Here is a 24,060-nt window from a genome sequence, read left to right on the forward strand (position 1 = left end):
GCCTCCTCCTTTGGTCTGCTATCTTGCGGGTGGGCCACAGCTCCAGTGTGTGTACCACTAGAGGCAACACAGGGGGCTAAGGGGCCCCTCTCTGCTGGGGAGGGAGATCTAGCATGGATGTGTGAGCTGGAGGCTCCATGTTCATGTGCAAGGACAGAGTGGGGGATGGGAAGGGAGTGGGCAGCCCTGGGTGGGGGGTGGGGGCAGTTCTTCTTGCTCGACCGTGAGAAACGAAAGGAGTTCAATTACTCTGAAGTAAAACCTGACCTCCTAAGGCACCATGAAGGGGATATACTTTTTGTAACAGTTTCCTGGCTTGATTTATAATCCTAAATATTTAGACAACTGGGATGTGGGCCTCCATTAGCATTCTTGACCCAGGCCCATCAAACGTTAGGGATGGGCTAGCCACCCACGGTAACTCCTGTCCCACCGCGTTACATGAAACTTGAATCTCCAGTTCTTATTACTGGGTTCAGAGAGTGCCATGTACGAAGAATGGTTACTATCAAACAGTAGGAGAGATTTACAGCAAGGTGAACTTGGAGAACAGCCCCGTGGTAATGAGGAGGTGCCCCAGCTTCTCTGTTCACAGCGAACACCCACTTCAGGGAAGACAAAGGGAGCTAACCATGGACGGGCAGGAAGAGAGACTTTTAAAATGTACCAGAAAAGCATTGCAAGGACTCTAATGTGGAGCTGGGCTGCTGGGATAAAAAATCAGCCAGCACCTCGGCATGGAGTGTTTAGGGGCTGAATAGGATAATATAATAGCTTAAGAGTTCAGGCTCAAAAATTGAGAAACAACAGGTCCTACCATATAGTACAGGGAACTATATTCAGTATCTTGTAATAACCAATAATGAAAAAGAATATGAAAACAAATATATATGTATATTTACATGACTGGGACATTATGCTGTACACCAGAAACTGACACATTATAACTGACTGTACTTCAGTAAAAAAAAAAGACTGGAGCAGTCATTACTGTGACCACCTTCATCTCTATTAGACTCTTATTCATCTTTATTTCCCCTAGATTTTGCACAATACTTGGCAGAATGGATGTTTATTGGCTAAATGATTGAACAGAGTAGTTTGATCACGGAGTAACAAAGTAATATGTATGATTGGTTATATATCACATAAAAAAGTGATTTTTAAAGGATTCCACTGACTCAGCTGAGTCAGGCTATTGTGGGTAAACTTGACCAATAGATTCATTATCATTGTCCTTTTCTTTTTCTCTAAGCATGTACCTTTAAATAAAATAGCATGATTGCCCAATGTGTACTGCCATAACTAGATTATTATAATTTATGTGGGGTTTGCCACAGATACACGATAATGTACACAATTGATACATTAAGACACAACAGCAAAGAACACTTCTTACATATGTCTGTTGGAGAGTAATTCTCGTTGTACAAATAGAGCTTAAGTAAAACAACTTAATTCCCATATACACTATGTTTTTGTTTTTTGGCATTGTTTCTTCTGTGAGAAGGACACTGAAAATTAAAAGAAAAGGAAGTGGTGCTCTGTGTCAGAATATCTGTATCACTCTTTGCCAGCAAGAATCCACTTTTACCCTCTAATTTGACAGCTTTATAGACGCATGGAGTCATACTTTCCGAACAATTTGGATGATACCCAAGAAAAGACAGCAGTGGATGGGGGAATGTTTAGGTAAACAAACCCTTGCAGAAAAGCCTGTCAACTAGGAGCAGTTGCTTCAGGTAATATTTAGACCAGAGGGTTAAATTGTGTTTGCCTGCCTGTGATTTTTGTGTATATTTGCGGTGTTTCCCACATGTCGGCATGCATAAGAAACCCCCGAAGAGCTCATTAAAATGCTGATGACTCAGCCCCACCCCCGAGGGTCTGCTTCTTTAAGAACCTGCATTTTTAACATGTTCCCAGGTGAGGCTGAGGCTGAGGCTACTGGCCTCAGACCACACTTTGAGTAGCACAGTTAGGGCCAATAAGGCACGTACTCCCGTATTCTCTAGAATAATAGAGTGACTTCCAAGCATGGCTAGCTTTAAAATCATCACCTAGTGAGTTTTTTTGCAAGATTTAGATAGAAACCCAACATCACATCTGCTAAATCAGAATCTCAGGAGCTGAGCCCAGGGAACATAACGAATCTTAGATAAACTGCAAAGTTGAGAGGCTCCCATCTACTTACTCTTGGAAAAGCCAGCTTGTTGGTTAGGACTGATGAGACTCAAGGGCTAACACATTTAGGAGCACATGCTGAAAAGAGACAAATCATAACATTCAAGTAAGAAAGTGCTCAAAAACTAGTGGAGGTGTATTAAAAGGACAGAGGAGTCAATCAATGGCCAAAGCAGTACTAATTGTGGCAGTAAGATAACTGATAGCATTTTATTATAACCCTCAGAAAAAAGTTAAATATCCATGAGTCCGTATGGACATAAAGAAATCCTTAAATAAATAAATAAATGGAGAAGAGATCATTCCTCCTTAAAGAAGAATCCCAGTTAGTAAATGCAAAAGGAATAAAAGAAATAGAAAATCACATTTTCTATGTGGTAGCATTAAGCAAGCACTACAGTAATAATGCAGGCAAGATTCACTGATGGATGCTCAAATTAGTGGATGAAAATTTGATGAGAAACAAAATATTTGCATAGGCTTAAAGTATTTCTCCAAGAAATTTATTAGTTTCTAAGGAAATATAGTAACTTTACAGTGGAGAAACTCAGCAGACCCCTCCCTCACCAAGTGAATATCACCAGTAATAAGACATCAACATATACCCTCTCATATGATGCACTGAGGACACAGTATTCTTGCCAAAAATGCTTTACTTCAATCTAATCATAAGGAAATATCCGATAAACAGATAAATCCCAAATGAGGTCAGTTATAAAGTGAACATAACCTTCAACAGTGTCAAGGTCATGAAAGACAAAGATCAAGGAACTGCCACAGATTGGGGAAGTCAGACTAAGAGGAAACGATGCTAGATTGGATCCTGAACCGGCAAAAGCACGTTAGTGGAAACCTAATAAAATTCAAATAAGGGCTATGGTTTCGTTAATTGTATCATAACAATGTTTATTTCCTGGTTTTGATCACTGTACTGTGGTTACATAAGATGTTAACCATAGGGGAAGGATGGGGAAAGGTATATATGGTAACTGTACTATTTTTGCAAACTTTCTTTCAGTGTGAAATTATTTTGAAGTAAAATTTAAGAATTTCAACGCGCTCTGCCTTGTGAAAACCCATCACCTAAGAGACTCCACTGCCTGCCTCACCAGCCTGTGGATAAGCTATGGGAGGGACCACCTTCACCTGGAAAGTAACCTGATAACAAGCAGAGAAGGCAACACAAACTTGGGTCCAGTGGTCTTCCAGGGATCGAGGCTTTGTCAGCCTCAGTCAGCTCTTCATCCCGAGTTGCTACCTCATGGAGGGACTAAAACAAGTGAGGGAGCCCCCAGAGACTCCGGTCGGAACTTCCTGGACTTTGGACCATGTGTAGAACTTCTGCAGCTCCTGACCCATCCTTTGGACATCCCTGCCACCCAGCCTGCAGCCCCACTGCCACGGGAGCAGGAGCCAGGAGACTTCCACAGCCTGGGAAAATCCTAACAGTTGGTGGTCTGGGTGCAGCCCATAGGGTCTGTGTGTGAAGGTGGTACCCTGTCCCCAGTAGCAGCTTTAACATTCTACTTCTTTAGAGAGCATTTTATCGACTGCAAAGCTCCTTCAGAGCAGTGTTCCCATTTTCCCCATGTCCATATTTCGTCACATGTCCCATCATTCAAAGTCGAGCAGATTCGGCTCCAGCAGTTGCCTTTTGGAAGCCGTCTGCTATCCCCACAGGCAAAAGCAGCTCATTTCATTCCCTCTGTGGTAGTTCTCATTTGCATAGCCAGGCTTCTAGCTTGTTTCACTTAACCTTCCCTTCACATAAGAAGGTTAAAAGGTGCTAAACTGTGCTTCCCAAGCTGCAGGACCATTTCCTGATCATTCTGGGAAGTGGTATGATGGGGAATTAGCAGAGGTTGTAAAGATAAATTGGGGTTGATTTCTGGCTCTGAGATTTACTGAGTGTGACCTTACCCAAGTCTCTTCATGCTTCTGGGGTCTAAATTTTCTCAACTATAAAAAAAGGGGCAAATAATACATGTAAACTTTAAAAATTATTATGAGGATTACATGAAATAATGTATGTGTAGAATTAAAAATTAGTCTCTCATTTATTAGATAGAATAAAAATGATCTAAGCGTGCTTTCTGCCCAGACTTAGTAAAGAAGGGAACATCTAAGGAAAAGGAATCTTGCAGAGTAGAAGCTGACTCTGGACCCACCAGCACTTTATTTGTACAAATAATCTACTGTCAGTGGCCTTACTTTGAGCCCAAAAGGAAACAAACCAAGAGCCAGGTTTCAATGAGACTAAACTGAACTATGCCTTGTTTTTTATCCCAAATGACAAACTTCCTCTTGTATTTAATTTGTTTTACGAAGACTGTGTTAAAATTTGTTGGGGAACCTTTAACCTCTAACTTGAGAGAACTGCCAAAAGTCATTAACACCTTTTTGGAATTAGGAAAGCTCATGAGATGTATGTCTGATTCTTCCCTAAGTCATAAATTACATCACCAATGTCTTGGGAGGGGGTGGGTTTTCGTTCTTCCATTTTTGTTTGTTCGCACTCTTTAAATGTTGAAAAGTTATTGGTGGAAAAAAAAAAAAGCATTGATCTGTTTTCTTTCCAGCAGCTATGCATTTTAAGGAAGTGACTCGGGCTTGATTTTGATTCAAATCCACTGTGAAGCTTAGTCTCATCATGATACACAAACACCCTAAACAGGGTAGCATTCAATGAATGAGGAAATGTTAGTTCTCTTTCTCTGCACTTTTATAGCTTGTAACTAAACATCACCTTATTTTTATCTGAAACTTAATTGTCCACATTAAATTGACTCCAGATTGTTTCTTTCCTCCCTTTGAGCCTCACATTGTCCTCAGGTACAGTTAGGCAACTTTATCTTCGAATGATGGTTTTCAGAATTTCTGAGTATTTTTTAAACCAACAATTTATTGAACCTCCATATGATAGTGGTAGATTCACATATTAAGAAAATACATCACATGCCTTTTCCCCAGCCCTGCAAAGACTACTTACAATGCCCACCTAATCAATCCCTTTGGAATAAGTTATTGAAGTCCTTCTGTTAATCTGGGAAGGGGGCATTTTCAAACCATAATCAGTCATAGACACTTTAGCTTGAATTAGTCAGCTAGATTATTGGTGAACTGAATGATCTAGGTTGCCATCTAACAGGAATATGAGTGAGCGAGAGACAGGGATGGAGATCTTGTGGTGCTGCAAGAAAGTTCTGTTTCTTGTGGAGTCTGGTAACCATCCTGGTCAACCAGAGAAAATAATGGAACCGTGGGGTGAGTGCCTGAGAGATGCCAGCACTGCTTTTAATGGATTCACAGGAATGATCTGTGGTTAATGTGTCAATGCACCCATCTCAGTAAAACTACTTTCTCTTGTATCACTTATCTCTGAAGCCAACTGTTACTGCCTTAGTCATGTTGTTCTCCTAAGCAGGCCAATGTCTCCCTTGCACTCTTACTTACACTGCTCATTTGTGACTGCCTCAGGGTCCCCCAGCTCTGGCTCCAGCCGTGGCCCCTGCTTGGTGTGGCTGGCCTTGTTTGGAGCCAGACATGTAGTTTCAGATCCAGGGACACCTTGGACTTTCTCTTGATTCCTGCCCAGCCTGCCTTTGCCAGGTACTCTCTTCAGTTCCTCTTTGTCTCATACTCTGCAGGCGTGGGGTCTGCCCTAAACATGCCCGAGTCAGAGTTCCAGCCCCACACTCACCTGCCTGGAATGGGGGACAGAGCAGGAAGGACTACTCTTCACTATCATGGTCTCTAAATAATAGTGACGTAAACAGGCTTGCTAATGGCATACGAAGAAAGACAAAAAGGAGATTCAAACTGAAGTTGGGGAGAGAGTACAGAGATGATGACTATGAGATCCTGCAAGATGAGGGAACTACAAGGTCAAGAACTCAAACTGAGATCTTCTCAGGAATCTCCTACCATTCTGATCAGCAGCTAAGGTTGGGCCTAATGGTTCAGTCTGATGCGGCTGTGCTGCTGTGGGTTCCACTCTTTTCCAAAAGACCTCTAGGTGGTGGTGTGCTAGGGTTGGTCAATTATTACATTTTCAGGAATTTTGCAGTCTAGTTGCTAAACACAGCCATTAGCCATTATTCAAACTTAAATTATATACAATCATTATATAAATTATATACAAATTATTATATACAAGCTAAAAGGATGGACAAATTCTTAGAAAGGTACAATTTCCCAAGACTGAACCAGGAAGAAATAGAAAATATGAACAGACCAATTACCAGTAATAAAATGGGGTCAGTAATTAAAAAACTCACAACAAACAAAAGCTGAGGACCAGGGAAGACGGCGAGACGATAACAGGCTGGTGAGAGTGGGAATTAGTGCTGGACGAGAACAGGTATATTTTTCTGAGTGGAGAATTATGTCTTAAAGTCAGGGTATAGTTTAATTAAAAAGAAAAAAAACTACCAACAAAAAACCCCCACATATTGCGTTTATAAGGGCTAGATTTGATCCCAGCTCTATTGTTTATTCGCCATGTTTCTAAGGGCAAGCAAAGCAAAGTGTTTTACTTTGATACAAGTTTTTCTCAACTCTAAAATAGAGATTGCAATGCCTGCTCCATCTCCCTTACAGTGTTTCTGTAAATCAAAATGAAATAACTGGCATGAAAGTGTTTTATAAAGATGCCATAAAGCTTCACAGGTTTATAGATGTTGATAAATTCTTTGTTTATTCCTAACATGAGTCTTTTTTCTTTAATAGCAAAAGCAAAACAAACAAAAACAACACCCATGCAACACAGAATTATTCCTGCTAAGAGAAAGCCACCTAATATGGTTCTGAAGAAAAAAAAAAGACTGGATTATATACCGTTAACACTCACTTTATTCATGTCTTTGCTTAATTTTATATTCCTAGAAATAAATCTAGTTACCTTTGATCATGCTAGTTATATATACTTAGATGGTTTGTAACTGGAATAGTGTTTTGCCATTTAAGTAATGGGGAAGAAGCTATTTGTATTGAGAAGGCTATAAACCAAGAGTTCTGGTACTACAGAATTAGTGATTTAAAATAAAATTTCTTTCTGCTGGGAACACAAATGACACTAGACTGACTGGTTGCCAATCAATGAAACTGTCTCCACCAAGGTTGGTTAACGGCAGTTGCAGCCTGCAGAGCAACCACCCTAGAAGGCCATAATTTCCCATGAGGTGAGAGTAAGATGAGAGACTAAAATAATTATTAAAGCAACATTTAGACACATTAATACCCAAGCTTCTATCTGTAGCTAAGCAGCAAGAGTAGGCCACTTGAGTTCAAAATTAAATCGTGAGGGGTGTATACAGTTTATTTAGTTGGAGAAAAATAATAATCACAGAGCTGACTCACAAGTTTTATGACTCACAGATAATTACTGTTTTGTTGTTCTAGGAAGTAGAGAAAAAAGAAGTGGCACATCTGGGAACTAACAAAGATATGACCTTGAAGATTTCTTTGGATCTTTCACACTTTGTTTTATTGCCAAAAAGTGGAGAGACCATCAGCTAAGGGTGTTGGAATTTTCCTAATTGCTCTGGTAGCAGCTGGCTTGCAGTTATTACTGGTGCTTTGGAGACGACCAGATGTCTAGATTTCAATCAGGCTTGCCATGATTCATCTCTGGGAAGGAATTCAACAGGATTTTGAAAATCCAGAAAGCAGAAGTGGAGAAAACTCTTTCTGAAACTTCCCTCGAATTCCCCAGAGTTCAGTTCTTTTGAACCAGCTCCTGACTTCTGACTAGAAGTGAGATGATTTACCTAAAGGTTATTATTCAGGCTTTCTCAAGAGCAGCTGCATAGAACTTTGCTCTGGGCAAAGCATAGTTTTACTGGATAACACAGTGCATTAGGGAGCATGATTCCTACAGTCAATTACAGTTTCACGATTGGTTAATTGTGCTATTGTTGGTTACCTTTAATATTTTATTGAAACTCTCCATAGCATTCATGAAACGTTATTTTTTGAGGGCTCACAAGGTAGACAGCCCAGTACCAGAAGCTGTGTTAGGATCTGTTGGTTTGTAGACTTTAGTATAGGAACTTGGTGAGGAGCATTACAGAATGCAGAATTACCTTATAAATTAGCTTTTATCTATCAAGAATATTTTATTAGTTAATCCCAGGAAACTGAAGTCATTGCAATAATGTGTATAATAACCCATGTTTTCTACTCTTGGTATCTGATGCTTTGACATCTGAGGCCTTGCTGACTCTTGAAGGACTGCACCTCCCAAGATTAGCTAACTCCTAGAGACAGCAAAAAATTCACCTTTCCTATGCCAACCAACCAATCCAGAGCCCTTACCGCCAGCCTTCATCGGCCTGTTACATTCCAGGCCACTAGCTCCCTGCCCTAATCACAACAGGGCCACGTACCAGACAACTAGGGACAGACCCTATGCCCCAGGGCCTTATTATTCAATTATTCAAACTTGCCAATCCTAAACCTGCTTACCTTGTCTCCCCCATTCCCTCCCACAGAAACCACAATAAATGTTCTTGTCCATGTCTTTGCCTTCCTCCTTTTGCCTCCTGACCAACCCGGGAGCTTCCCCATGTGGCTCTGCAGGATGCATTGGGCTTCTATTTCTAGGGTTATGTGGATATTAAAACTGTCTTCCTTCATGACAGTCATTTCTGTGTCTATGTGTCTTACTGCACCCAAATAAAACAAAACCTGGGCACCCTTTTATAACAACGTGTTACTCAACAATGAAGAAATCAAGCATAAAACATTTAGGTAGTCCAAGATCATGAGGTTCATCAGAAAAATAATTACTCCCTACCTTAAAGTTTATTAAGTCAATCTTTCACTCAAAAATAATGATTGAACCCTCCCTATGTGTAAGGAATTCTGCTAGGGGATGTAAATCCACATTGGGATAATGGAAACAAAAGAGACAAAGCATAATACACCCCAAGAATTTCTCTATTTACTTTTAATTTAGACTTGACATTTCCTCTGAGTTTTCCTGTTTGGAGCCCTCTCTATTTACCTACTGTAACCTTCTTTCTGCTCCCCTGCCTTCTGTCTTCCCAAATTAGCACTGCCCTGCTTACCTTCCTCCTCCCTGTAGCAGGCGTCTCTCACACCATGGTGCACCTGCTCCCATGGCTGGCATGCCCGTAACAGACCCCTCATTGGTAGCATCACATGTCACCTAACGCCTGGCTAAGCAAGCTGTGTATTTCACATTGCGAACTATGGATAAGTAAGTGAATAAGGAACTTGGCCAGTGACTTGTTTTTATGGGCATTTAAGCCTTGCTTATTTGTAACTGAGAGGTAGTATTATTATCAGAAGTAAGTACAAAGTGAAGAAAAGTTCAGAGACTACCAAAGAAAGGTGCCTATGGGAACATTTATCATCTTCTCTGTATTCCTGTACTGATGCAAACCTTGAGTCTCTTAACATGTAACTGATACACAAGGAATTGCATATGCAATAGGTTAGTGGGGCCCTAAACAAGCTGAACTGTGAAAAATGATCATCTCTGCAGTACAAAGGAGAAAATACCTCAAAAAGTTAAGGTATTGGTCAAGACATAGATCTGAACAGAGACTTGACAAATAGTGCCTGAATCAAGAAAGGGGCTCACATTTCTTACACAAGCAGAAATCTGACATTAGGCAATCCAGGGCTGATGCGGGTCCTCAAACACTCAGGCCCCTACTTTTCTGTTCTGTCATCCTTAGCTTTTGACTTTTATCCTTACGGCCACAAGATAGGTGCTACCTTTCCAGTCATCATATCTAAATTCCTGGAAGAAAAAAGGAAAAAAGGAAAAGAAAAACTATTTCCAGCTGTGCCTGACCAATTTTATCAATCTTGAGACTTTCCTGCAAACTCTATCCAGTAAATTTCTGCTTATAGCTCTTTGAATATATTATGTCACCTGGCCACAGGATCCTGGAAAAATTGAATTAAAAAAAAAAAAAAACCTTTGGTTTTATTTTCTCCACTGCAAACTGAGTTTTTGTTAGCATGGAAGAATGAATGAAGATGGAAATTAGTAGTCAAAATCTCAGTTTCTGCCAGTTTTTAACAAAAACCAAGTGGGTGGACCTCCAGGTAGGTTCAAATAATGACAGCAGTATAGCTGCTTGCTTCTGCATATATCCTCCCCAAACAATACAAACAGCAGAAGGAAAAAGTGAATTTATTTGCAAACTACATATTTAGCACAGCCTGAAGACAAAGAATGTCCAAGATTTGCAGATACACACTACTATATATAAAACAGACAAATAACAAGGACCTACTGTATATCAAAGGGACCCATATTCAATATCTTGTAATAACCTATAATAACCTATAATGAAAAAGAATATGAAAAGGAATATATGTATGTTTTTCCTTCAGAAGAAAGGCATAAAGAGAATAATTTGGGTGTTAACAGAGTCCTTGCTGGAAAAAAAATTAGGCAGAGCTAATATTTAAAACTACAATCCTACAGCACAGGGAACTATATTCAGTATCTTGTAGTAACTTATGGTGAAAAAGAATATGAAAATGAATATTTGTATGTTCACATATGATTGAAGCATTATGCTGTACACCAGAAATTGACACAACACTGTAAACTGACTATACTTCAATAATTAAAAAATATATATATATTATATATATATGTAACAAACTACAATCCAAGACATCTTTCTACAGTGAAAAAAGACTTATGTCTACACATTCAGAGAGTTCACTGAGTGCCAGGAAATATTAATTCAGAATGATCAAACTCTAATACATCTTCTAGTCAAAGTAGAAGATTTCAAAGATAAATATAAACACTAAAGGCCTCCAGGCAAAAAGACCAAATAACTTACAGAGACAAAAAGAACTCGACTGGCATCAGACATTTCAAAACCAACATATAAAGTAAGACAACAATAGAAGAACCTTTTAAAAAGGTTCCACATAAGGAAATGTGAAACAAGCATTTTATATCCAGCCAAGCTGTCCTTCAAATACCAAGCATATAGAAAAACCAACACAGAACTTAGGAAATTAGGTATCCATCAGTCCTTTTTTGAGGAACTTACTAGTGGATAAGTTTCATGAAATTGAATGACGATTGGAATAACTTGAGCAAAAGGACTGATGGCGAACATTTAAAAATATGTAAGTGCACATCTGAAGCTCAAACAGAAGTAGCAGTGAGGATAGAGGACAAACAGACAAATGTTACATGCTGTTAGAAAGCAGAAAAATTGTTTCAGTGACTGAGTCACTATACTGTACACCAGAAACTAACATAAAATTGTAAATCAACTATATTTCGATTTTTTAAAAAGTGAGACCTTAAAAAGTTGTTAATTTTTGTGTATAAAAATGAAAAATTGTTTCAGAATTTAAAAGTGATAAAATAAAATCCATGACTGCTTTAAATCTGTCATGAGTGAAAATGAAAGTATCCTTATGGGAGGCAGGCAACAGGAGCATTTCAGAGTTCAGTGCTGTATGGCTCTGGAAGTGAAAAGCCAAAAAATGGAGAAGCATAGGAAATACGACCAGAAGAACTGCTCTAAAGACAAATCTAATAATAATATCACAGAGTGGAACAGAGGCCACAGGCATTGGCTCTGAATGCAAATTCCTAGTCCACTTGGTGAACGAGCCAAGTCTGTCGGCCACATGTCAGTCACTGGGGCCTCGTCAGAACTGGCCCCAGAGCAATGCTGGCCGCCCTAAGTACAGTGTGTATCTCAGTTTCTCTACCATTTGTTCCAGCTTGCCAACCTACTCATCCTCTCCCCGACATTGTAAGATATCTTCCCAAGAGAATTCAAGCACCGTCAGCAAAACTTGAGGTTTTATTTTATTTTTTTTAAATCTGCTCTTAAACATGGAGGTGGCAATTTTGCAATTTCACATGATATGGATTATCTGCAAATATTATGCACTGTTATTAGTCACTTATAACCTATAACTGTGAACAACCTATCCTTTCTTTTTCTGTTTTTAGATATAAATACAATTTTTAAGTGTCCTTATATTTTCTCCCTTGATTATGTTCCAAAACTATTTGCACAGACTGAATTGTTCTAACTTTTAAGATTCAAACTCATCAGGCAGAGACTCCTTTGCTTTTAAGGTCACTAGGTAAAGCACAAAAAGCAAAAAGTATCCAAAAAGTCACAGGATTTTTCATATTCACCCCCAGGAATCCTTCCCTTCTGCCTTTGAGCTTTGCACTACTGTTTCTCTAGATCAACTACTTTAAAGCTTAAAGATAGACTTTTTTTTTTTTTTAATGTTAAAAGATGTTTTTAAAATGTTTTAAAAGCTTGTAAATTTTACATAGATATTAAATACAAATTGCCATGACCTAAATTTTTCACGTTGATAGGTACAAACTATACAGTATAATCTAGGATTTCTAGGGTTGCTCAAAGAAAACATTCCTATAATATGGACTATCTACAAGAATAATGGCAATTATGATTTAGAATTCCAAAATTCCCTCTCCCCACTTCATTGTAATGGCTCCATGTGGATGGATTACAGTGATCTTTAGATGTCCTATGTGGTATCTGCACATTTCAGTGATCAAAGTAGGGATAGGCAGATGTGAAAATCAGTTTTGATTTTCTCTCACTTTGCAGCGTTTCCTCACTGTTGACAACTTCTTTGATGCCCAGAGGACTCTTCTGTGAGGAAAGGAATGCTCACCACTTGTACTATGTCTAAAGCCTAATTTATAAACCTTTAGATAATTAATATATGTCCAAATACTCACACATTACTAAAATAACTTATAAACGAAAACTTCATAAATTTAACAAACCAATTTTCTGTACGTAAACACTGATGCTAAACTTAACATTTTTTTCAATCAACTGAAACCACAAGTCTGATATATTAAATATTCTTAAATGTTTTCAACACATTTTAAAAAATATTAAATAATATGGCAATGATTACAAGAGTGATGAGTACACTTCGTTACAAAAGCATACTTAGATTTATTTTTAAATTGTCTTTATATTCTTGTTCTTTTTCACGTTTACCTCTCAAACTCTTTAAGGTTATGGAAGGGGCTGACAGCCTTTCTTTCAGGGCTTGAGATGTGTGTGCTGAGGTGACTTGCCTGAGTCCATCAACTAACTGGATAAGCTTTTTGTGCAGTTGGACTTTATCCATTGCCTTAGGAGCTACAAATAGCTGAAATTATTGACTTTGATCCATCAGATATGTTTCGAATTTTTTTTTTTAATGATCTAATCTTTCCTCCCAAATGGCTGAACTTCATAGTAAAGGTGATAAAAATATACTTCCCCACTCTGTTTTGGGTATCTTTTAAAAAAAATACAGCTTTATATGTCTTCCTTGCAACTGTTGTTCTGAGTTTCTTTTTTTAAAATCATACAATGTAGGAGAAGTCTATTTTGCAACCACTTGTTTTGAGTCATTCTGACCTTGTGAGTGAAATCTAAGGCCTTTGCACCACTTTGTTTTCTTTCTCACCAACCATTGAGATGTTGGATTTTTTCATCTTTAGATAGCAATATTATACATAATTATAAATTATAAATAATTGATATTTGATCACTGACATGAATAGACAGTAGACAGATAATTGCAATGATAAAATTTCTGCTCTTTAGGAGTTTTCATACCAAAACAGCCAAAATAGATTGGAATATATTCATAAGACAATGCCTTTGATTTTTCTCAAACTCAATATCGTTAGGCCTCAGTTGCTTCCTGAGGGGATAATAATATTTCCTCCATCTATTTTCGGGGCGTCATTATAAAAATTTATGAGTTGAATTAGTGGCTGTGAAAAGCCTTTCGTAGACTACTGTCCACATTATTGTATTTGCTTTTTGATCTAGTGCATACTGATGATGTAATTAAACCAATAAATCTGGACACAAATGAATAGTAAGGGGTAATTACATCCCTCTGTGTCTGTGTGTCTGTGATAAACACGACTACAGAAGAGAAAGAGAAGAGTCAGTGTTTCTGTCTTAGAAGGAAATTCCGCTGTCACCCTTAGGATATTCCCAGAAAGTTAAAAGGAAAGTAAAGACAAGTAACACAGTAAAAAAACTTTAATATATTTAAGAGGGGAGGGGAAAAAGATAAATATAAACTTGGAAAATGATGGATTCTCAATAAATGTTTACTTCATAAATGAACAAATTAATTGCATAGGGTAGCAGAAGGTCAGTAGCTTAGCTTAGCTTAGCTTAGCTTAGCTTAGCTTAGCTTTTATTATTTCTTTGGAAAACCTTGAGACTAAGATAAGCACAATGAATTGGGTGAGGCGGGCATATTGATAAAGAGAGTTTATCTTATTTTGAAAGAGATGAAAATGATTCTCGGAACGCTGGCCTAGCCATGGGAAAGGGCCGTTCCCACTCTGCTTCTGCTTACGAATGGGGCCAAGCCTTCGAAGTCAAGCCTACCCCAAAAGAGCAGTCTGGCACAAAGCAGGGATGACCCAGACCAAACCGAGTCACCAAAAGTGCTGTCACAAAAAAGATGCCTTAAGGTTCCATCAGAAGTTGGTTTAGGAGAGTTTACCATCTGGGTAAAAGCGAAGCCAGTAAGAGATCCTGAGATGGACTGGTTGGCTGATATGACCCCAGACACTGAGCCTTCCGCTGCTATCCTTATTCCACCTGAACTGGGGACAGAAATGATGGTTCCCAACAAGGACAATGTCTCATCAAGGGATGTAGTTTTCCTCAAAATCAGCTGCAGCAGAAATTACTGAGGTGAGAATTACTAAATTGTGAGACTAATGTATGTATTTCCCTCCTAGGTACCAGTTGCACTGTCCTGTCTACAACAACAAGCATGCTGTCTTCCCAGGGAGAGAAAAGTCTAATGTACACAACTGGTTAAAATGATCAAGCATAGGATGAATAAAATCAGTTCCTATTTTTAAAAAAAGATAGGTCTGCAGAGAGGAAGACAAGTGGATCCTTCCCAGAACTATTAATTTATTTTATTTTACTTTCTTTTGTTTGTAATCTTTAAAAAAATTTTTTTTGGTAGAGGAGGTAATTAATGATTTATTTAATGGAAGTATTGGGGATTGAACCCAGGACCTTGTGCATGCTAAGCACTCACTCTACCATCTTACTTTTTTATTGAAGTATAGTCAACTTACAATGTTGATTTTATATTTTTTTGTCTCTGAATCAGCTGAGACCTTCATTTCAGACATTCTCCAGCCTTTTCAAGCTGTTTAAAGTTTAAAATTAGCATCATTACGTCAGAACAAAATCTCTTGCTAAGTTACTTTATGTTTTCAGAAGTTGTATTCTTATCCATGAATCATCAAATAGCTTTTTGAGATGACATAGCTCCTTCCCTCCACTCCTCACCAACTAAATTTGGTTTTGGTTTGAGGGTTCTTTTCATAGTCTGAATGTCAAGCGTATCTCCAAAATTCCACAGCTATTAAGGCTTTGCAGTTTAAGATCATGACCCAGAAGGCTACTGAGACCTTCCTATATTTTGCGTTTGTTCCACTGTGATAAATGTTTTTCATTTTTGGAGAGCATAGCAAGTAGCATTCATACTTCCTCAGGCAGGAACAAAAATTCAAAGATTTTATTAGCTGGGGTATGAATATGCTGTGTTCCATCCGTCTTTGCATACTTCCTTTCCAGGGTATTTGTGAGGTGTATTTTTTATTTTTTGATTTATTCTGCCTTTACACTTCAGTTGTCTGGCTGGGCTTTGAAGTCTATGGAAAAACCATTTTTCTTTAGAATGTGAAGAGAAGTCTCAGGACAACAGGTCCAGAACAAATGGGTCTAGACTGAAACAGAAGGACAGAGGCCTCGAGGAATAATATTGCGAAGTGAAAAATCATCTGAAGTGTTTGAGCTTTTGGAAAAAATTGTTGCCTATGCATTTCACAGCTCTGTTAAAGCACTTGGGGAACAATACAGGTACACAAAAAATTAAATTTTAAAGGTCCAATTATTAACTCCAGAGAAGACAAAAAGTTATACAAGAAAGGTAACAGTATCAGAGTGAAATACTTGGCCTAGCAATGACTAATATTTAGTCAAAATAGGGTAAATACTGATTTTGGGTTTAACCCAAAATTACATAGCTTAGTTAGGAGGATGAATTATTTTTTAAAAGGTTGAGGGTGTAAGAGGGCTCAACCACTCTAAGTCTACAGATCTGTATTTAGGCAACAAATCATGACTGGTCACTGTAAGAATGGCAGTCATGTAAGTTATCAGATGGAGATGCTTTTGAGAGTGAAGGGAACCACTGGTAATAATTATGCTGAGACAACAGATGTAAACTGGAACTGATGAGGAAACTGGGCATGTGGCCACCCCACTTACAGGCACAGGATTTTAAATGTAGAGGTAAATGCCAGATGAGACAGCTCATCAAGTGAAAAGTGGCTGTCTCCAGGAGTGGGGCTGGTGGTGGGGAGAGTAGGAGAGGAGGCTGCCGACTTTTAATATGTCTTTTAGTACTAGTTGATTTAAAACAGTGATTATGCATTATATTGATAAACTTAAAAATCACATTTGAGAGCATTTTAGTCTTGCCTAATGTTTTTTAACATGAACTAAAATGTCCCTGACTGTCAGCAAGAGGCCATCTGAGTTCTCTTGTAGTATTTAATTGCCTATTTGATGCTTCCTCCCTCTAAGAAAGGTGCATTTGGATAGTAGGTAATATGTTCTATTTGTCTCTGAAATACGGCCTCGGCACAAAGTAGGTGTTTATTAAATACGTGCTAATGAATAAAGCAAGATTCCGTAATATTTCCAATGGCAGAAGAACCTTCTGGAAACCAGGTTTATCTGACCATATTCCCCACTACTGGTGAAACTGTGAGCCAGGCTTACCCCGAGAGTCTGAGATCCACCAGAGAAGGATCCTGCAGGCAACTTGGAGGAGGGAGACCTGCATATAAAATCCAGTTCTACAGCACAGAATATAAAATTTTGATGCTCTTGCAGGGATCCCTTTAAGACAACAGTACCTAAAATGATAATAATATTATTAAGTAATGATAGTGAAAATTAACAAACAATTAAATTTTCAGAAATCACAGGTTACGCTGTGTGCCTTCATGGATGAAGGGTTTTTTGGTTTGTTTTTTGTTTTTTTTACTGCAGCATTGATGCCTGTTAGTTTGTAACATCCCCAAATTTTCAAATCCCAAGAGTCTTTTCTTTCCTGTCATTTGAAGGACAAGATGAAATGCTGTAGAAAGTGAGGACTGGAAGTACTTGCATAACCTAGTGTCCTGTATTTCCCAGGAGGGCTTGGTGCAGTGACGACCACCAGAGGATGAACAACTAGATCAGAGTATCCACAGCAGAAATAGGACCGATAGGTCATCAAATTGCAGCTCACTGTTTCTGAACATATTTGTCCTGTGAATTGAAACTATTATGGGGGAAAAGTAGAGAGAGGAAAAAAATGGGACTGGAGACAAATGAAACAAGATAGAAAAGAGGGCAGTAACAGATATATCTATTGGAAACCAGGTTGAAATTAGAGTATCTAACCTGATCTTACTAATTTTTTAAAAGGAGAATTCTCTGCCAAACACACACAAAACATACCAAAAGGCACTCTCCTTAATCTGAGACCATATTTTTCTCCTCAGTGCTCAAGAAAGCATTTATATCAGGTCCATTCTTCTTAGTAGAGTTATTTTGCGAAGATTTCCTTGACCCCCCCACCTCTACCCCAACCCACCAAATTCAGGCCAAGTGCTTCTCCCACAGCATCCTCAGCCACAGCCTTCATCACTCATATGATGGTGTGTTTCCTTGTCACCATCTCACTAAATTGTAAGCTTTGGGGAAGGACCCTTCTATTTTATTCATCACTGAACGCCCTCTGCAGTGCTTAGCACAAACTGGATGCTCCATCAATGTTTGCTGAATAAATTATTCTGCTAATTTTTTAAACTTTGTATCTACAGGAGCCACTGTATCTGGAAACAACATGGGCTCACTGAGGTCTAGACTCAGACAATAAATTTGTGAATTTGGCAACAGTCAAAGCTCTCTAGCCAGAGGGAACAGGACAGTCAGTACTGTGACAGCCTGCAGATATTTCTCCCAGCTTAGGAGGGCTTAAGGCAGGTCTAGCAGCAACTACAGAGGGCCCAGGCCAATTATACAAAGGAAAAACCTGGGATTAACTTCAGGCACTGACACTTCTCTTCCTTTTCAGTGACTGTTATCTCATTGCCTAAACTGTGAAATAACTCGGGGGAAATATAAATTCCGGCAAGAAACAGTATAGATCTTTCTCCTGGCAACAGGCTTAGTGAGTCTGGCTTATTTCTGAGCTCGTATGTGCTCCCTGGATATTGTGAGCTCTATTGTTTCAGACTGTTAATAGCCGGGAGAGTTTTTCTCTCTCTCTGGTAAGAATTCCATCACAGTCATTTAGATTAGCTACCGTATTTAATTTATTGGGGAAGGAGGTGGGGGCCCCAGGGGAAAAGAGTCAAAAGAAAGTTAGGTAATGCTCTGAACCAGGAACAATGGCCTTATTTATTATGTAATGTGCCCCAATTCCAATGAAGATGACACTTCATGTACATTATGTACATTATGAAATGTACTACCTTTTCAGAATGTACATTATGGGGTTTTACTTTATTGATCAGTTTTGATTTTTCTGTTGTTATAATGGAAATAGAATCATACAAGTCTATTGAGGTTGCTTTTCCTGATTCCCTCTGTGATACCTGGCACACACCTGGGGGGCAGTAGCTCCTAACTTCCTAACCGTGAGGGATGAATCTGAGTCAGCACCACGTCCTGGACCCTGCTCTCAGCTGCTGTCATTTACTCAATGGCTATTTGTTGAACACCTGTGATGGGGCCCGGCATTATCCTAAGTACTGGGAGAACAACAGTAAATAAAAAAGAGATTCTATCTCAGTTGAGCAAAATAGACAATGAACATCAAATAAGTAAATTATATAGAATATTTGAAGGTGATAAGTGATCGAAAGAGAAATCAAGGTAATGTGTATGGAGTGTAAGCGTGTAGGCTGGGGGTAGTCACAATTTGAAGTGGGGAAGTACTGTAGACCTCATTGAAAGATGGCATTGAGCAAAGGTGGTGAAAGAGTGAGTTGTGAAGGCATCTGGATGAAGAGAATCCGGCTACGTGGATGCCCTGGGGTGGGTGCCTGGCCGGCATGTTGGAGGAACAGCAAGGCCACTGTGGTTCAGACGGAGAGAGTGGGGCGGGGGAGGGGGCGCAGAGGAGGAGATGAGATTAGAGGTAATGGGGCTCAGATGGCACAGGAGCATTGGAAGCCACTGCAAGAACTTTTACTGTAGAAGGACTGGGGAGCTCCTGGAAGACTGTGAGCAGAGGAATGACTTACCCGATTTTTGTTTGAAAGTCCGGTTGTGTTGAGAATGGCCACTAGGGAGTATGGCGGAGATGACCAGCAGGTGACCCAAACCCATTCTCCTTCTGCCGCAGTATAGAGTTGTCGCTGCAAGCCGCTGGCCAGCCAGGGACCCTAGTTGCTGCCCCTCTTAGCATGCAGTGTGGTGGTACATCTCAGAGACAGCGGGGCGGCCGTCAGCCTGAGAACTGAACGGCTGGGTGGTAGAGAGCTGCTTTGAAGATCTGGACCCAGCCCTTGACTGTTACACAGAAAAAGAAAGAAACTTTTTGTTCTTTAAGCTGTTGAATTGAGGGGGTGGGTACATTTGTTACAGCAAACTAGCCAATCCTAACAAAGACAAAGGTCAAGGACAAAAACAGGGAGGTCTGTTAGGCAGCTATCAGACTAGCCTAGGTAAGAGACTGTGGTGGCTTGGAACAACGTGGTAGGGGTGGATGGAATCATAAATATATTTTGAAGGTAGAGCCCAGAGAATTTTGTGACAGCTTGGATGTGGGGTTTAAGAGAAAAAGGGGAAGCAAGTTTGACTTCATGGTTTTGGGGCTGATACATGTAAGGCTGGGAAGACGGCAGATGGAACCAATTTTAAGGAGTAAATTGGAACGGAGCTGCACATGTGTAAATCTGAGGTGTTTATTAAATAGTCTCTGAGTGAAGATGTTTAATAGAAATGTCGATACGTAAGTTTGAGGCTCAGGGAAGATGTCTGGCCAAGGATATTAATTTGGAGTCATCAGTGTATAGACTGTAGTCAAATCATGGAATTGGATGAAATCAGGTGGGAGTGAGTTTAGTTACAGAACAGGCCAAGGGACTCAGCTCTGGGGCACTTCAGCTTGAATGTGAGGTTTAGGAAGTTGGGAAAATGGGGAGAAATCGTTAGAAGTGGCTGAGTAGGAGCAACCAGTGAGAAAGAGAGAAAAGCAGGGGAGTGTGGTGTGCTGGAAAGTCTGGCCTGCTATGCTTACAAGTGCAGAGCTGCACGCTAAAGATCAGGGCCCACAAACGACTCTCAGGTGCAGGAGAGAGGCGCCAACTAGCGAGGTTACGACGAGTGCAGCCCGGGGCTCACCAGAGGGCAGGAGAGGGCTTACAGGACATACACTGCCCTGGACGGAGTGCTGGTGGGTTGGGAAACATTTGAATTCTATTCCTCGAAACAGAAGGGGAGGAGGGAGATAAAAATTTTTTTTGAACAACAGTGATAATCAATTAGTTCTATGTTTGACGAGAGAACTGATGGCAGGGAGAAGGGTGTATTTTGGGGAGAAGATGAAAAATTTGTAGGTATTTCTGAGACAGTAAACTAAGCTGGAGATTGATCAGTCGTCTCAGTGGCCTTGGGATTGATTCCCCAGCCACTTTCCTCAGCCTGGGGTTAAGAGGTGGACTGAGTGCCATCTTCCACTCCAGACCTAGTCGTCACCCGCGCCCTTGATCTCAGCAGGTGGCACCATTATGGACTCAGTTGCTTGTTAGTTATTTGTTCTACTTCCCTCTCCCTCTCCCCATGTCCAGCCACTCACCAGTTGCTGAAGATTTTTGGCCTCCTAAATCTCTCTGAGATCCCCCTCTGTTTACTACCACCATCTTCTTTCACCTAAAGCACTCCAATGGCCTCCTCTTCAAAACAGTCCTCAAGAGGGTCTCCTCTGTTCCTAGACCACACTAGAGGCAGTGGTGAGCTTTTAAAACGGAAACCTTTTCACATCACTTTCCTGCTTGCCTTCCTCCTGGGTGGAAATCCTGAGGCTGACCTTCAGGGCTCTGCACGGTCTGACTGCTGCCGCCTGTGCCCCAAGAAACTGTTCCTGAATGAATGAACGAACGAATGAAGACAAAGACACAGTCTCACTTTGGGAAAGCTGCTTAAACGTCCTAAGCCTTAGTTTCTTTGTCTGTAAAGTGAGAATAATATTTCCCTTACTGGAATGTTGCTAATTCAGACAGTAAAGATACCACATTAATTGCACGTAAGTGTTTAGCATTGCAGGACACATCTGATCACTGTGAACGAGCCAAATCAGCACTTGGCACAGAACTTGACCCAATAAACCCAATACACCCAATACATATTTGTTGTTCATGATAAATCAGCACTTTGGGGTTGTAATTATTATGGGTGATTTTTTAATTTCTATACAAGAACCTACAGAACTGCACACCCGTTTATCTGATGCTGAACAGGCAGTGTCATACTGCTGCTCAAAAAATCAGTCTCCAATGACTACGAAATCATATTTCTCCTCTTAGCATTCACGGTTCCAGTCCTTTCAATATTAAATCTATGCCCCTGAGAAATTCAACTCAAGCAAAATTTATTGGGTCTCTACAGTATTCCCAGAGCTGTCAGGTGCTAGATATTTAAATTTAACTATTGAAGCCTTGCAGGCTGCAGAATACCCAGGCGCTACTGCATTTAAAGAAGCAGAGTCCACACTGGCCAAAATGTCACTAGAAAAGGATTCTGTTCTCTACACAAGTCTCTCAGAGGGTGTCGACAGGAATCCTGACCCTGGAAACACATCCCATCACCTGTGGCACCCACGTAGGCGCACCACTCAGACCTTCCTTTAACAGCACCCCTGCCGGGTGCAGAGCTGACTGGCAGCCTCCAGCTGACACAGCTGTGGACTCTACGTGCTGTTCACACAGAGGCCACACTTTCGTCAGGCTGCACTCAGCCAGTGAGTGGCCAGGTGGGGGTCCTGGAGTGGTGCGCTCAGGGCAAGGCTCCTCCAGCACAAGCCTCCTTCCTTTCTCAGGTGTCAGACCCACATCACGATCACAGTCTGAAGGTTCTCTCTGCCCCCTCTGCTCTCTCCTCCTTTGTCCTTCACTGGCACTACTCCCAACAAGTCTTTGGCATACCTAATCCTATCTTAGCATCTGCTTCTTAGAGAACCCAAACTAATACAGGTGGTACCAAGAGTGGTCCAAGACAACAATCTGTAAAATGGGACTTAAATCAGACAACTTTACATGGCACTGTGTTCTCAAAAGGGAAAATATGTCTGGGAACCAAGAGTGGAAGCAAAAGTAGCCCCATGATCTGTCGTTCTTAATGACTCACTGTGGGGCTATGTGCTTTATACCCCACCAACCTGGGCTCTGCAGGGTCAGACGTCCTAGTCCCCAAAGGAGGTGAATGTGCAAGGTGACCTGGCAAGGCTCCCGCTCAACTACGAGCTATGGTCGCCGCCGATGAACTTTGAGCTCTTTGTGTTCAGGGCCAGCAGGGAAGAAGAGAAGTCACCATCCTATCTTTCATATTGCTAAAGTTCTTCCAGTCAACGTCTTTCATAAGGAGTCTCATGGATTTTCTCAATTCCCACAGGATGCTATATTGATGACATTTAAATATCCCTGTATATATGAAACTTTTCTAGAGTATTACACACCTTCAAATATAAATAATGTATAAAGCAAAGGAAAAGAGTCGTGACATGTACCAACCAACGGGAAATTCATGTTATATAATATATCCTAATTTATTCCTATACTTCTACTCCATTAGTATTTTTAAAGTTTTTTTTTATTGAAAGCACTTATTTATTTATATAAATTCACATGTCCTATCCTTGTAAACTTGGCAAACTTGTTCCAGAAGACGTTTAAGAGCATATTTCCCAACACATCCTGGCAACGACATTACCCTGAATAGAGAGGGCTTCCTTGTGTTAAATGCTACTCGTTTTCTGCCTTAAGGAAATCTAGTTCTCTCATTTGCCAGCCCCAGCTAGGAAAACCCACTGGGTCAAAATCATCAAGGCAACAAACAGTTCTGTGCCAGTTCCCCAGGCCTGGGTGGGGCCGTATTTGTCCAGTCCCAGAGGAACATGACAGGATTAAATGCTGCATTTAGTTTTAAATGTGCTGGCAACAATTCCAGGTAGATTCCTGCCCCTATTCTCTCCTGCAAATATCCAGCTTGAATGAGCCTCTGACATTTCAAGAGGAATATTTCTTTACACCAAGTACAGCACTTACCATATTAATCATGATGGATTGAGCAACTGTCCTCCTTATCTGTAGACAGTGCTGAGCACTTGATGCTCCAGATTCCAAACTCAACTCCAAATGTCTCTGCTAACACAGTCTTCTGTGATGGAGATGTTACTTGATCCCAATAGTGAAATTAGGTTCTCCTTAAGATTGGAGATCTACTTAAAAAAAATTAGAGTGACCTTAATCTTCCAATAAATATGTGTAATCCTTGTCTTGAGACCACATGATGGAAGAGACTTTCCAATTTTCAAGGTACTGGCTCCACTCTGCAGGAGTCATATTGCCTGTATCATTCATATTGCATGTTGCCACAGTTATTGTTTTAGCAAAAACTGCACAATGGAACCTCACGATGTGCTCCTCACTAATGAGGAGAACTCAAAATACTGTCCAAAAGGACTTACCATGGCAACTATCAGAACGCCTCACTGGAAAGCTGGAATTCCTATAATAAAATGATCAGAATC

General features: G+C 40.1%; 1 long non-coding RNA gene across 10 annotated transcripts in view; it reads right to left on the bottom strand.

Annotated features, from left to right (window-relative positions):
• The window catches only part of LOC106730215, an 84,411-nt gene that overhangs the window by 39,289 nt on the left and 21,062 nt on the right, over nucleotides 1-24,060 (bottom strand). For 5 of the 10 annotated variants that reach the window (XR_004319939.1, XR_004319935.1, XR_004319934.1 and 2 more), the window contains 4 exons: nucleotides 23,576-23,748; nucleotides 21,112-21,396; nucleotides 19,556-19,823; nucleotides 17,037-17,173 (listed from right to left, as the gene is read on the bottom strand). This is a non-coding gene — a long non-coding RNA (uncharacterized LOC106730215). Of the gene's footprint in view, nucleotides 1-2,194; nucleotides 2,263-9,115; nucleotides 9,956-17,036; nucleotides 17,174-19,555; nucleotides 19,824-21,111; nucleotides 21,397-23,575; nucleotides 23,752-24,060 lie in introns of those variants that run through there. The other 5 variants (XR_004319937.1, XR_004319933.1, XR_004319930.1 and 2 more) reach the window with 4 other exon arrangements.

Source organism: Camelus ferus, chromosome 5 (genome assembly GCF_009834535.1).
Source record: "Camelus ferus isolate YT-003-E chromosome 5, BCGSAC_Cfer_1.0, whole genome shotgun sequence".
Taxonomy (NCBI): domain Eukaryota; kingdom Metazoa; phylum Chordata; class Mammalia; order Artiodactyla; family Camelidae; genus Camelus; species Camelus ferus.